Source organism: Pygocentrus nattereri, chromosome 4 (assembly GCF_015220715.1).
Source record: "Pygocentrus nattereri isolate fPygNat1 chromosome 4, fPygNat1.pri, whole genome shotgun sequence".
Taxonomy (NCBI): Eukaryota; Metazoa; Chordata; class Actinopteri; order Characiformes; family Serrasalmidae; genus Pygocentrus; species Pygocentrus nattereri.
Window position 1 is genome coordinate 24,839,227 of NC_051214.1, and position 16,645 is coordinate 24,855,871.

A 16,645-nucleotide genomic window follows, 5' to 3' on the forward strand; every position below is an offset into this window, starting at 1 on the left:
CCTGTCACTGCATTAAACAATAGAAACAGACAGTTAAACAGAATTTAAGACAGCTTTGAGCTTGTCTTAAAGTTGAGACAGTATTTAGGAAATTTAGTCTAGTTAGGATGTTTCTGTAATACTGTTTTCTTATCTGGAGAATATGATAAGATAATGAACTTAAAAACTGCTGTTCTGTAATAGCCTCTGTTCTAAATTCAGTCCGAACTGAAGTTGTCATGGTGACTCAACAGATAAGATAAGATTTCAGACTTAAGAAGTTTCTGTAATACAGCCCCTGATAGGCCCATGCAGGGGAACTGTAAAAGTACAGTTCTTCTAGTCATGTATAATTATCGCATCACATCCTTTGGTATTTTTTCTCATAAGAAAAAATCAAATGCAACACAAGCATTTAACCATTAGTGAGATCAGGTACTGATGTTAGATGATTAGTTCTGGATCAAACCAACATTTCAGCACATCTCAAAGTATTGGATAGAGCTCCATCACTCCAGAGAATAAAGCTGGGGGGCTTTATACCCCTTTAGTACTGCCAGAGCGATTCATTCTATTGGTAATGTTTTTCTTTGGAGATGCATATTTGAACACCTGTATTGAGATTAAGTATACCTTAAAGTACCTGAATTCACTAATTAGAAAAGTGCCTGGATCCTTTTACATGTACATATTATGGTACTGTAATGTGATGACACGGTACTGTATTATTTTTATATGCTGCTATTTTTTTTTTTATCTGCTGCGGTCAGAACAAAACCTTGTATCTCCATCTGTATCTTTTGTTTTTCAGTTTTTGACATGATTTGAAAGTACCCATGGTCCTATATATGGTGTGTAAATTTCATGATGAATGGACCAACAGAAATGATCCAAAATGGCTTGGAAAAAACTCTGGTTCCATTGACCAGATGCATTGAGTTGCATTAAAAGTAGAGTATGTTTTTACCTTCTCCTGTAAAGTCCTCATTTTGGAGATGCAAAGTTTTGATCCAACAGAGATATATTCTGTAGTGTTTCTGAGAAATTCGCACATGACATAAGACTTTCAGTAATCTTTTCCACTGTGTAAATTGTAATATGACAGTGAATCTAATCTAATATCTTCACAAAGGGCCTGGCAGGCTTACAAACTCAAAATAATCAGCAACTGCTCTAAGATTGCCAACTGCAGATAACCTACCACATCACATTTGCTCAGCATTGTTCACAAAAGGAACAATAGCAGCACGGCTTTTGGAACGACAAAAGTTTGTGTGTGAGGCGAGATGATATCCAGACTGCAGTCGCGAAGAAATGGTCTCGTTACAGTAACGAGACTGAACAAACCGTGTATTTACCATAAACACCAAAACAAACACAGTTAAACCTCTCTATGCAGCGGTGAACTGAAGCTGGTAGTTTTCCACTGCAGCTGCACTTCATTAGTCCCGAGTTAAAGCTACACTCATTTCTGACAGTCATACACTCTCACCTTCACAATCCACAAGCTGCTCTCCTGCACAAGTGTTACTCCCCATCTATAGCCCTTCATCAGTGGTCAGTTTCGCATAGAGCCGCTCTTGGCTGGATGTTTTGGATGATGGTGGCACTGCTTCAGCCATACTGCTGTGCCTGATACCATGCCACTACCATGTCTTTATGGAGAACGGTACATCAAACCAAATAACATCTGCTCAATAGCAGTCTGACTGACCAGTGATGAATGGGTCATTAAACAGGGTGTATAAGAATTCGTGCATGACTACAGGCGGCTATAGTAGACCTACACTATACACCTAAAAGTTGGTAAAGTTTGTGCTGTCCACCTTCTCATCCAGCGTTTCTTCTGGAATCAGGAGTATTAACAGTCTCTGCTCTACTGTGAAGGCTTTACTAGATGTCGGAACATGTTGGATTTGATTACATTTAACCACAACAGCGTTTGTGTATGGTCAGGTATGTTTAGGTATTGACGTTAATTGATTAGTTCTGGATACAAACACCACCCCAACTTGTCCCAAAGGTATAGGTTCGAGCTCCATCACTCCAGAAAGTTCCAGTGCTTCACAGTGCAACGCTTATCCCTCTAGCCTCCTGGGCATGGTGACCTTAGGCTAACATACGGCTGCTCCAGAGCGTCCCGTTCTATTAGCGATGTGGATACATATGGGAGATGGGATAATGTAGTTTTACCACCAGACATGCATAATGTTTATGAGCAATTCACACTGAATAAGCAATCTCGGTATAGATGAAAGAGATGATAGGGGTTACTCAATTCACATGCTGCCTTTACCTCAGAAAAGAACAGGAAACACATCAAAACATTTCATTTTGTCATTCATCTGTTTCCCCAAAGCCCCATGTGTCAAACATAAGGCCTATCAGGCCCATGAAAATGATTAATTTTCTATTAATATTAGCTCATTTCACAAAGCACTGCACTACAGTACCCAGCATGCACTGCAGGGTAATGTGCGCTCTGACTCTCCTATTGTAAAGCACCTTGGTTTTAAATGTGCTATATAAACAAAATTTACTTACTTATTTCCTTACAGTCTATGGGACAGTGGTTACACTTCAGTTCTACACAGTTCTACATAGATCCACACCAACCATATCACCAAACACACTAGCTACAGTTCAACCAATATAAACAATAGGTAGGTTTAAAAGATTGAGGGCATTTACATTTTTAATATTTCAAGTATTCATGTAATATTTTAAATTTTTGTGTATTTTATATAAACAATGGTCAGTTTGGGTTACAGCAAAATGTTGATTACAAATGAAACACAACATAGATGTTCTCAGGTCCACGGATCTATTGAGATTTTTCAATACAGCCCTTTTTGTGGTTGAGTTTGACACCTCTGTCCTAAGCTGTCTGCAGCTTGTGAATGCAGTGTGTTATTAGCTTGGTCATTAGCTTGGCAATTCACAGCCAACAGACATCATACAGCATCACACAAAGTCAAACTTTTTTCTGCAATTTTTAAATCTTTAAATATTCTGAGTTGTACACTTGAGGCAGGATAGTACATATTAGCTTCCTCTAATGCCTCCATACATAAGAAACTTAATAAAATGTCGATTTGCACAGGACCAGTGTAACCTGAGGTTGTTTCCTGGGCTCATTTTCTGTTCTTTCTTGGGAAAAAAGCACTGAATTTGCGAAAAACTGCACAGTTAGGAAAAATTAACAGCAAAGCGCATTCGGAAAGGACTCAGTTCAGAAATGCTGCATTACCCCACGGGCACATATAAAACAAATCCCATCCTAATAGGACTTAAATCAGGATGTAAAGTTACACTATGTAAGATCTGGGGGGTCTCTGGGGGAAATGTATAATTGCATGCAATGTGTGGAGGAACATTTTCTATTGTTGGATGTCCTTCAGATCCCTTCCAGGAGTGGATAAGTCTGATCTGTATTCAAAGAGAACTCTGAAAAACTCTAATTTCATGTTTGAGATATAAAAATCGCGCTACACCTCCTTTTAGAGCCCTTGCATTTGATTGTAATCCATAAAAGCATATGAATAATCGCCTGTGACTCCCCTGATGTTTAAATTGCCATTTAATGCGTTGGAAAGTGACTCACAGAAGCGCACACACACCATATTATACTGCTTCTTTTCTTTCGTTAATTCTGCTACTTTTAATTTTAATATAGTGCAGCTTTAAGAAACATGTCTGGGCAGCCACATGTCATGTGTCAGTCGCATGCATTGTGTTGTATTAAACTGCGTTAATCACACTTTAACCAACAGGAATTATGTATAATTACTCATTAAACCTATTAAGAACTGGGAAGAAGTATTTACAGAAGGCAGGCTGAGAATTAGACCCAAGCAGAGCTAATATTCCTGTGTATGGGAATGAGAGTGAGAGAGAGTGAAAGAAAGAAAGAGAGAGAGAGAGAGAGAGAGAGAGAGAGAGAGAGACTCTTGTGGTTTGGCTATAACGGCCCCAGTGTAATAGAGCCTTCTATTTAAACTTTCCATCAACAGCAGCAAATAAGAACAAGGCAAGCGCGTGGGTCCTGCACCGTGTGTTTGTACGTTCCCACGTGTTTGCGTGAGTCTATGCACGGAATGCATTTGAGCCACTCCCCCACCAACACCCTGCTGTCACCAACGAATACTCAAAACACTTTCTTTTACTCATGTACGATATAAAATAATGTCAACACTTACTCCATTCTCAGGGCTCAACTAAGTCGCTTTCTACGGGTAGGACAATGAATTTATATCGATATGCGCGGGGTGCGTCTGGATTAGAGTGACAGGCTAGTGAAAGTTCTTTGGCCTGGGTGGCCCATGAAAGCCCACACAAGGCCACAACTGTCCAGTCCGCTTGGGGATAATGCGGCTCTTTTGAATGTGTCAAGCCAGCTCAGCGCAAATCGACACTGTTGGATGCACGCTCACGCGAGCACGCCAAGAGCTCTGCACATATCCCAGCAGGCCCCAAGTCTGTGGCCCCGAGCAAAGACCGCAGGCACTAAGAACAGCAGACCTGGAGCAGAATGAGAGAGCAGCACGCAGCCGCTCGGCCTGCACTCATAATTACAAACCATAAATGCAAACTTCGGTTCATATCCATCCTGCGGCGCAATATCAAACGCCTCAGAGCGCTCGACCCGGACCGTGGTGAGGCTCTCCACAGTTGGAGCCCAAAAGGGATGCATTGATGAGCCAGGGAGAGCTTTGACAGGGGACACTTAGCGTAAAAATATACTCACGTGTATGCAGAGACACTGAAAGACGAGCCAAACACACACCCTAAAAGGGACAGTGTGGGGGTAAAAATACATTTACACACATTTTCCCCTTTTCACATGTCTGAAAGTTTGCTTATTTAGTTATGCTCAGAAGCTACAAGGATAATGTAGCTAACACATAGAAACTTGCACAAAATTAGGCCTACAGTGCATAGGTAAAAACAGTCGTAGATGCCATACTGAAGTCAGGGCTGCACAAAAATTGTGATCTCTATTCAATTCAGGTTTGATTTAAAAAAAGTGGTATTTCTACAGAACTTAACAAGGATCACCGCACTACAGTAACAGTAGCCTGCCGACTGTGGTGGTGGCCACATCGCTGGCAAAATCAGGAAATTTTTCTGTGAGAGCACAACTAAGCTGATCAGAAGTAGTTACAAATCCTGTACCGCACTGGCTGCATGGGGCAAGCTTTCCATTTTGAGTCACACAAATGACGAGTCACTAATGTTCCTGTGGCTGAATGCAATCAAATCTTCACAGTAAATGACTTGTGGCCATCGTGCTCAAAGCCTACAAATTGCTGTGAGCTGCCTGCCATTAGAAGCATGATCAAAACACTCCCACGGCATGGGAACAAGCCTGCTTTAGCCTTGTTCATGCATTAAGTTGCCCTAATGCCAGGATACAGGTCTATTCTTTTTTAATGTCACTGAAGTATCAAACAAGTATTCACATGCCACCTCAACACACATCCGCCACTCCAACCACTCCACCCCCTAAGCTTTTGCAGGTGGTAGCTTCACCCCACAATCTCTGGAAATCTGCCTCTGCAAAATCCCTACTGTCAAGTACTTTAAACACACACACACACACACACACACACACACACACACACATTTCTGTAAATCATATGTGAGAACTATGGTCTCGATTATAAATTAAAAGGCATTTACATTACAAGAATCACTGCTCAAATCCGATTTCTTGCTCTAATCTGATGTCTCTGACACAACAGTTCAGGTAAGTGATTCATATCTGTCAGTGTGAACGAACCGGCATCCTGAAATGACCCGCATGCGTATATCCTACTCATGAAATCATCAGCAAACAAACTGGTGGTCAGTACAGTCAATACGAGTCTTCGCTGTGGAGATAATTAGCTCTGATCAGCTCTCAGTTTCATTATTAGAGCGAGACTAAGGCAAAAAAGGATCAGATGTGCTGCCTTTTCACTGTTTACAGGCTTTAACTTCTGTTAAAGTGCAGTGCAAAAAAAAAAGGCGAACATTAATTCCGATCTTAGCATCACCTTAATGTCGCTTGGCCACAAATCGGATGTGTATCTGATCTCAGACCACAATGTGGCTCAGGTCGGATTTGAAAAGATCAGATTTGTGTGTCCACACAGCTCTGAAAACATCAGATCTGAGTCACATTACTGCAAAAAATCTGATTTTTACTTCAACCTGGAAATGTGAACACAGGCAAAAAAAATCCCATTTAATTTAGAATCATAGGCTACGTTTACACAGCAGGTAAAAGTGGCCCAAATCTGATTTTCTCATCTGATCCGATTTTTTTTGTCTGGCTGTTCACAATACTGTTTAAATGTTAACTAAGAGCAACATTAGTCTGAATAGATCAGCTCCTAAAGTGAACGTGCAATGTGTAAATGTGCAAAATAAAAGTGCTTCATGTTGCTTCATGTAGCTCATCCAGAGGTAAACAATCATGACTGCCAACACCAGTCATTCCCAGAGGGCTCAGTTTCATCTTCGCCAGCATCACAGGAGCTATCATGAAGCTTCCCTGACTGACAGCTGGGCTCGTCACCCAAAATTTGTTCGAGTTCACGTAAAAAAAAATATTTTGGCCATGGCCACTTCTTTGGTTTGTGTCCTTGGATTCTTTAAACCTTTTTCTGACGCTGTAACCTCGTTCCCCTTCGGCTGTGTTTAGCCATTTCGTTCGAAATCTCGAACATACAGAGGTTGCGATAAGTGGAGTGGAATGATGTAAAAGTTGCATGAATTACAATCTGGCTGCTCAGACTGAGTCGCATTGCCGCATATCAGACAAGTATCGGATTTCAGTACCACGTGTGAAAGTGTCTCAAATCAGATTTGAAAAAGTCAGATTTAAAGTGTTTTTTGCTGCTCACTCTGCCACACAGAGAAGACATCTGTTTCACTTGTGAAGAAACAGATCGGATTTGGGCCACTTTTACAAAGCCATCGAGTCCTAGGTGAAGTCTAAATTTTGTTCTTTTATTCATTTATACCGGCAACAGTATGTCATACAATGTCAAAAATCACATAAGCAAGTCTGTTTGGGCTTAGCTCCAGAGCAAAACTAAATAAGCAGCTTTGAAACCAAACATGTCTAGTCTGATCAGGTGTGTAGAGGGGAAGATGTGTAGATTAGACTTCTTGCCAAGCTGTTCCCTTAAGTAATGAATTGGGAATTGCATGTGAGTGCGCTGAAGGTGCAGCAGTGCTTACACTGGAATAGAACAGGGGTTTGTATGAGAGCGAGAATGTGTGAGTAGATGTGTATTGATCTTGCGCAGTAATCTGTTCCATATGCAGCTGATCTCTGGCACGGTGTGTGATAAAGCGTGATGCCTGATGTGTAGAGACAGGAAGGAGAGTTCTGCCTGTCTGCCTATGATGTCCGAGACTTTGGCACACAAAGCTGAGATAATACAATTTGGCATCCATGAACTAGAGAGCAGGGCTGGCTCAGGGCAAACTTTCAGGCCCCTACACTGTGTGTGTGTGTGTGTGTGTGTGTGTGTGTGTGTGTGTGTGTGTGTGTGTGTGTGTGTGTGTACATGGCCCATGTCATTGACATCAGATCAGACAGACCTAGAAACACAGGAAATACAGTCTGAAGTCTGCCAGACAGAGAAAAAGAGAAGGAGAAAAAAATAGAGGGAGAGTGAAAGGGGGTTAGCAGAAAGAGAGAGAGATGGACAAGGAAAGAGAAGGAAAACCAAAGAGAGGGAGGTATAACAGAGAGAAAGATGGGGAAAGAGAGGAGTACAGGCTGAGGTCAAAGAAGGTCAGATGCATGTCTGAAAAGAAGGATTGTGCTACATCCAGGGAGGTAATGACAAAGAGCAACAAAGGGACAGAGACAGAACGATCTTCCCCTGAAGACTACTCACAGTGTGTGTGTGTGTGTGTGTGTGTGTGTGTGTGTGTGTGTGTGTGCGTGTGTGTGTGTGTGTGCGCGCGTTGGGGGGTGTTATAAGTTTAGTTTATTTACTCTAAGCTGATTGGTGCCCTTGTCTAGTCCTCCCATTCAGCAAAGTTAATGATAGATGGTGAAAAGCACAATCAGAGGAAAAGCCATTTACAATCCTCTCAACATTTACAGTCACGGGTCAGGAGCGAAAGGGGAGGGGTCAGGGAGAGAAGATAGGAACAGGAGACAGTGGGAAGAGAGAGAGAGAGACAGGGAAGACAGAAAACAGAAGAGTTGACAGAGACAGAGAGAGAGAGAAATGCCTCAAATAGAAACACAGATAGACAGCAGCAGCTGAGTTATGAAGTGCTTGCAAAACCAGAAAAAGATAAGAGGTTTATAGAGTTTATCCCATTACAAGCATGTGAATTTCCCATTGAGAACAACTGCAAATGAACAGACTGTAATGTATGACTTACACACCAAGTAAAAAAAACAACTTTGGAAATAGAGAGAGATGAATGAGGCCAAATCACGGGTGGAGGGGAGCAGGCATTTCACCCCCTACTGGGGCAACAGCCCACCAACACAGGACACTTTAATAAAAGAATCTACACCTTCCCTAAACTGCACGGACAGCTGAACTGGCCTAACAGACAGTCAAAAAGTGGCAGAACAAATCAACTAATCAGAATCTCCATTTCAGGTTGAGGGTGTGACATTTCCCAAATTATAAACTTGATTTTGTGTTTGATCGGATTTCTGCAGTTATCTGATTATTCAAGTGATCACGTAAACACCATACTTTCTTACACGTGTGTAAGAAATCCGATAAAGAGGCTGGATTTCAGCTCAGTAATCAGATTTCTCAATGCATGTGAACTCTTACTCTGATTTCTTTCAGATTTCTCACTCTACGCCTGTGCACGAACAGATGGTGGCACCAGAAAAAATACTCCAGACAAACCAGCAAGCTTTGCCTAGTATGGTGAGTAAGTTGCTTTGGCAGTAGTAGAGTCCATTTGGAGTAGTGTTATTACATAATAGTGTTGAAGTTTAACTTAAATGGAGACTTAATTTAATGCAGTGTCATTTCAATATGTAAAAGTAGTAGCTCGCTATTAGCATGGATGTAGCAACATCAACTCTTTAACAACCTCTTAATTCGAAGGGTCCATTAACTAAATCTTTTTGTTTGCCACAGTTTTCTAAAATCCCATTCATTTTTGCCACAGAGGAATCCAGCACAGGCCTGGAATTTCTAAAATAGGAATGATGTTGACTACATAATGATGCACATCTTCAGATTTCTTCAGTGCTACAAATCTAAAGTGTCACTACAATTATTAGACATCAAACAGTTAGCTTCAATGCCTCATCGTCGTCAGATAATGTAACTAGTAATACAGCATTTCCCTGAAAGGAAGCTTTCGTGCAGCTAAGCTAAGTGTAACTGGTAGCTTGTTCCATTTTTTTAAGACAGGTCTGTGAAAATAAGTCTGAGTGACTGAAGTGTAGAGGGTTCATGTCGCATAATGTCTCAGCTGTTTGTTCAGCATTACAATATCATAGCAGTAATCGACACCAGCCACACCTCTGCCAATCCAGTTTTGTTCACAGCGTGGAGAAATCAGGCCGAGTCTGATTACACTATTCCAGCCTACACACTCCAATCACTGGCGTCTACATTAGCACTGAGCCAGAACAGGTCCACTCCTAGAGCAGTGTTTATATCTGAAAAGAGGCAGATACTTCAGAGGAATGACGAGCTTTATTCGGCTAGCACAGTTGCAGATAAACAGACTTCAATAGCAAGTCAAAAACTTGTCTTTTTAGACAAGTTCATAAAGGTAGTGGCCACTTTATTAGAAACATCTACCTTGTATGTCTAATCACTGGCCATTTTATTAGAAACACCTACTTTGTACTTCCACTCACTGGACACTTTATTAGAAACATCTACTGGCAACTTCCACTAACTGGGCACTTTATTAGAAAAACCTACCTTGTACTGCTACTCACTGGCCACTTTACTGGAAACACCTACCTTGTACTTCCATTCACTGGCCACTTTATTAGAAACACCTACCTTGTACTTCTACACACTGGCCACTTTATGATTCCCTCCTACCTTAAGGGCATGACATAGGTGTACAGTTAGACCATTGTTGGCAGTTTCTCAGCCCCCGTCTACCTCATTCATCACTGGGCAGTTTCTATTTCTGATTTCTGACCACACAACCACTGTTGACCAATAATATATATATATATATATATATATATATATATATATATATATATATATATATATATATATATATAATTATGATATAGAAAACGTTGTACTGTAGGCATGGTGGGGGCTTTTACATGTTAGTGTCAATGCTAAGTTGAGTCCATAAATATCCAGCAGAAAGTAGCTCTGTGGTCAGAAACTGACCATTGATGAAAAGTCAGAGGATGACTTACACAAATGCAGTAACAGATGGGCTCCAGTCTATAACTGTAGTCCTGCAAGGTGAACCCACATGGAAAATGTTTCTAATACAGTGGCCAGTCCAACAGTCACTGAGCTGGGACACAATGATAGAAAAACACTATTTACGCTACTACGAATTTCAAAGTTCTAGCCGTTAAAGTTTGCTCAGCTTAATATTTGATCCATTCTTTTTTTTGCAAACTTTTTTTCACAACTTGAAGTAAAACTACAAATACTGGGAAGTAAAAAAAAAAAACACTGAGTGCAACTGCTAAATAGAGGAGAGAATAAGGTGTGAACTGCAGAGTTCAAAGTCCAGCCCTTACCTGTGTACCGTAACACCCTCACTGTGCCAGAATATCCAAAGAATGGAATTTAGTAAAGTGAGAGTAGCGAAAGAGCAAATCTGCGAATCAAACCAAAACGCTCTCTCCAAACGCTTCAACTGTTCTGTCCTTCCACCACACGCTCTAACACACACACACACATACACACACACACACACCCTCCTACTGCCACTGTGAGTAGCGCAGTGAGCGAAACACTCTCAGAGGGCAGAGTGGAGGGGGAGGGAGGACAACGAAGTGCTACAAAATTTCACACAAAGACGGGAGCGAGAGAGAGAGAGAAAGACAAAATGAAAGAGGGAGAGATAAGAGAGGGAGAAAAAAGTGAAGAGAGTGACAAAAAGAGTGCAGAGAGAGGAAAAAAGGGAGAGAGATAAGAACAGTGGTGGACAAGGTACACAAATCATGTACTTGAGTTAAAGTAGAGACACCCAAGGTAAAATATTACTCCAGTAAAAGTAGAAGTTCCTCCCTTTAGACCTCCACTTGAGTAAAAGTACAAAAGTATTTACCTTCAAATGTACTTAAGTATCAAAAGTAAAAGTACTGAAAGAGTAATTATGGCTCTGATGTCCTGTTATCATTTTATAACAAGACTCGCTTCATGAACTCATTTTAGGTGAAAATCCTCCAGTGTCTCTCTTGGTAAACCAGTCTTTTAATAGAACGTCATTAATTAGTGACGCTGACGTCTATTAAAATGATCATAAGCACAAAACACTGAAGGTAAACAGTTTCCATCAGGGAGAACCGAGTGGCTCTGAAATCACTTTTTACAAACAAGCAAAGTTTCAGTTTCAGATTTATTTACAACTTAGTTCCAAGTTTAAGTTTAATAAAAACTGGCTTTAAACTCAGGATCACAAATGAGTTCCTTTACTATATTGATCTGTAGGTCTCTGTTCATAAACATAAAGCAGCCCAAGAAAGACTACAGAGAGAAAGAAACACTGATTGAGAGAAAAATGAAAAGAAAGAGTGTAAAAAAAAAAAAGACATGGAAAAAGACAGAAGCAGAGAAAGACAATAAGAGAAACAGAAAGAGAGAGACAGAAGAAAGCAAAGGGAGAGAAGAAAGAGAAAAATGAAAGGGAAAGAGAAAAATAGATGAGATGCAGAGAGAGAAAGAGAGAGAGAGAGAGAGAGAGAGAGAGAGAGAGAGAGAGACTGTAAAGAGACAGATGCTATAAAGCCAGAATAAAGAATTTTCAGGCACTTGGGGGGTCACTATGGTAGGTAACCCTCAACTTTTGGCACAAATCCACAACCCTCCCTCTTTCTCTCTCTCTCTCTCGCTCTCTCACTCTCTCTCGCTCTCTCTCGTTCTCCATTTGTTATCTCCACTAATTAACACGTCTACCACCCGTGTCTCTTCCTCTCTGTCCATTTTAAAGCCCCACTGTTCTCCAGACTGAAGCACAGACAGAAGCCCATATCAGGCCATTGCCAACAGTAGCACTTCAGCTCACTCCACACAGAATAACAACCACCACAATATCGCTGTACAATATTCAAGAGAGACAGGATTCCACACTGTAATGGAGCATTTAGCACAGTGATCAGCCAGTAGTTCACTGCATACAGAGCGTCCTCTTCAGCCATGATGTCACTGCAGAGCACTGCTCTGAGAACTGCTCTGGCAGTACCTTAAAACTTGAGTGGCTGGTGTTTTGACTTTACAGCGTTGAAGATGAAATGTACTTACTTTCATGCAATATAACTCTGTAAAAAGTGGCTCGTCAGATCTACGTAAAAATTACTTGTGGTAACAAGTAAATTAACTAGTTCTATTCAGCCTAATGAATGACGTTAAATAAAACTCAATTCCATTGCTTTTTACCACATGAAGTCATTTTTTTAAGTAGATCTGATGAGCCACATATATACAGAGATTATATTATGATCTGTTTTATATGCATAATCATCATTTATAGGGTACTTTCTTTTGGGACGTGTCCCAAACTCTAACCCCTAAACATCAGCTCGCGAAAATACATCTTGCATTTGTTTAATGGTCTTTTTTTTAACAACTGATTGACTTCTTTTAAAGTGCAGTTTAAATATTTAGATTTATCATGAGTTTTCATGTAACTACAACACAAAGAGCTTTAGTCCACAGGCAGAGCCTTGTTTCAGCCACACCCCTGCATTTTAGAGCAGGAAGTGAGGCTGCATCCCTGTCCATCATGGCCACATGGTGAGCGGTTAGATCCCACTGCTCTGAAGTAAATGTGTCGCCAATGTCTGAGAATCAGTCTGGAACATTAAGAACTGTCACTACCGAAACACAGATTTTCTACAATGAAATAAACTTTCAGTGTTTTGATAAAAACATATGTGTACAGTGGTTCAAAAACTTGATGTTTCAGTTTTCAATCATCTTTAAGTTATGTTATGGTTACATTTTCTACTTTTTATTTTTCAGTTTCCTTTTTTTTTGTTTTCCTCGATTTTTTTACTCTTGTGTTTTGCATGACTTTTGTTAATTGTTACTGCACTATGTTTGTTATGTTTGATATTCTACTGGACCCCAGGAAGATTACCAGCTAGCACAATAGCAGCTAATGGGGATCCTAAAAATAAACAAACAAAAAAAGCTGTATTTGCAAGTCATGGCTAGCATTTGTTAGCTAAAATTGTCACCACCAAAACAGTCACTACTGAAACACCATATATTTTTTTAAGTTACTGCTTTTGGTATTGATAAAAAAGGAGTGATCAATCATTTATATAAATAAAGTAAACATTATTAAGCCGCAGCGTCATTCAGAGCAAAGGGATTTTGGTCTAAGTGAGTTAAATGTCTGAAATGGCTTTTCCTCTCTAACTTTCAACATACCTGGTAGAACAATCCACATACAAGTTCTGTGATATTTGTGTATATATTAAACAATATTTTATGGAGTCACTTAATAATAACTCTTAGAACGAATGACTGAAAGAGTAAGGATTCCATAAAGTATTATATAAATCACATCTATACATGAATGGTTAAGTCATCAACTCAGTGTAGACTATTGCAGCCAAAGTTCAATTTGCCATTCTAGATAAGCATTTGTAAATATCTGCATTGGGTTTATGAGCAAAATACATACAGAGAATGTAAAGTACTTAGTGTTCTTGAAACTAAATATGACAGAATGTAAATCAAATGATATAATAAAAAACTGGAGGAAATGCAGCTAATATAATACACTAATACATTATTCAGTTTGAAGTGTACACACATATACACACACACACACACACACACACACATTTTCTAAGCCGCTTATCCTTCTGGAACATGGGCAGGCACTGGAGCCTATCCCAGCAGTCATTGAGCAGAAACACCCTGGATGGGTCGCCAGTCCATCACAGGGCAGACAGACAGACACACACACACACACACACACACACACACACACACACACACACACACACACACACACACACACACACACACACACACTTAAGGGCAATTTAGTGTTTCCAGGACCCTGATCGCCTAGCTGGGAATTGAACCCAAGCTTTTCTTGCTGTGAGGAGAGGAAAGTGAGGGAAATAGGTTACTGTTATTATGGTACTGACCAGTGGTGGACAGTAACAAAGCAAATGTAATTCATTACTATACTTAAGTAGTTTTTTCGTGTATCTGTACTAGAATTTTTCGATTCTGTTTACTTTCACTCCACTACATTTTGCAAAATCTATGGCTTATATGTGCATTATGTGTGTATCAAAACAAATGAAGCGTGAAGCAAGAACACCAATCAGGGCACAGCAGTCACTTTAATAGACGTTAGCATCACTAATTAATGACATTCTATTAAAAGACTGGTTTACCAAGAGAGACGCTGGAGGATTTTCACCTAAAATGAGTTCATGAAGCGAGTCTTGTTATAAAATGATAACAGGACATTAGAGCCATAATTACTCTTTCAGTACTTTTACTTTCAATACTTAAGTACATTTGAAGACAAATACTTTAGTACTTTTACTCAAGTGGAGGTCTAAAGGGAGGAACTTCTACTTTTACTGGAGTAATATTTTACCTTGGGTGTCTCTGCTTTAACTCAAGTACATGATTTATGTACTTCGTTCACCACTGGTACTGAGTATTCATCTAATCCATTATTCATAACAGTGCACATATTTTCAGAATAACTCAATCTGAGTTATAACAAAACACGAAGTGCTCTATAAGTCGCTCAGAAGCAGAAACTCTATCATAAGGTTTGTTTGTATGTGTTAATGCTGTACAATCCACAGGTCAATGATTGTTAGAGGTCCAGTTTTCGAGGCCTCTCTCTATTCAGGCCTACTGTATGGAGCACAGAGCCAATAGAGTGAATACTCTGACACTGTTTTTCGTTTCCCATGCCAGTGTGCCAGGATAGGTCATAGTCCACTGGACATCTTACAAAGGCCTTACAAAGATGCAACACACACATCAACACGTGTTTCTTTTGATATGCTCTACAGACATGGGGTCATACAGTACTGTGCAAAATTCACCATCTTTCATTTATTTCATTTCCAGTCTAAACATCCATTAAGTACAAGTTATTTATTATGAGAAAAAAAAAACAGAAAGACATATTTAGAAGAAAACCACACAGAAGCCTCAACAACTAAATATAACATTAAAACGTATAGCATTTAATGTGTCCACTCTCATAATCTATGTAATCCTAAACATATTCAGTGTATTTAACGTTGATTTCTGGACTCTGGAGCGGTCAATCCATTGTTCTGAGAGCACCAGATGCTTCTTTGTTTGATTTGCAAATGTTCTTCTTTTTTGTCTATTTTAACAGCTTCCTGACAGTTTCACATCCTTTCAGACCCATATACCCTTGAAAGGATGGTTCTTCAGGGTTTCCTTAGTAAAGGGAAAGGTTCTATATAGAAACATTAACACTTAAAGAAGCCTTTGCCTGATTAAAGGGTTCTGTGCGTTGTAAAAGGGTTCCTCCGACGGATGGAGAATGTGCTGTTAATGGTTCTACATAGAATCGTTTTGGGAAGGGTTCTTTATAGCACCGAAAAAAGTTCTACTATTGTTACAAGCTTGACATTGATACAATAGCAGAACCCCTTTGGGTGCTATAGAGAACCCTTTTCAAAAGGTTCTATATTAAACCATTCACAGCACATTCTCCATCAATCTGAAGAACGATTTCATGATGTAAAGAACACTTCAGTCATGGAAAGGGTTCTTTGAATGTTCATGGTTCTATATAGAACAATTTTCTTTTCTAAAGAACCCTTGCAGAAACATTTTAAGTGTGTAGGGTTGTCCAGAGTTGTTTTTTCACAGTGGGTGGATGTATAGAAACAGTAGATTTTTGATGGACAGCACTGGTGGTCTTGATGCGGTGGTGGTATGTTAGTTTGTGTTGTGCTGGTGCGAGTGGATCAGACACAGCAGTGTTCCTTGAGTTTTTAAACACCTCATTGTCACTGCTGGACTGAGAATAGTCCACTAACCAAAAATATCCAGCCAGCAGCGTCCTGTGACCACTGATGAAGGACTAGAGGATGACCAACACAAACTGTGCAGCAGCACATGAGCTATCGTCTCTGCCTTTACATCTACAGGGTGAAAACGAAATGGATTTACTCCTTCAATTTTAAAAATATAGTAAAAAGCACACAAAGTCAGGAGCCTGTTGACTGTACTGATGCTGTTTTTCTTTGTGTTTCATACAAAGTTGGGATACTTTTGTCCTGACAGTGCACAAAAACAAACACAGTTTTCTTGAGCCATATGCGTTTATGCTATTATTACCATACACACTCTCCCCAAACACACCCGTCAGTCTGTCTGTGAACTGTAGCTGTAATTTTCCTCTCTGATAGGGGTGAAAATAGCCTCCTGAGTGGAGGGCTAAAAGAGGAGCAGCAGCACCTGGCCTGTTTCAGACAGATGGCCAACAC

The 16,645-nt window shown here is 40.1% G+C and overlaps 1 protein-coding gene across 4 annotated transcripts in view; it reads right to left on the minus strand.

Annotated features, from left to right (window-relative positions):
* Nucleotides 1–16,645, minus strand: part of palld (palladin, cytoskeletal associated protein) — a 175,748-nt gene that overhangs the window by 106,540 nt on the left and 52,563 nt on the right. The window contains exon 1 of one of the 4 annotated variants that reach the window (XM_037537933.1): nt 10,703–10,889. The exons of the other annotated variants lie outside the window; for them this stretch is intronic. The gene's annotated coding sequence lies outside the window, so the exon portion shown is untranslated. Of the gene's footprint in view, nt 1–10,702; nt 10,890–16,645 lie in introns of those variants that run through there. 4 annotated transcript variants of the gene reach the window in all.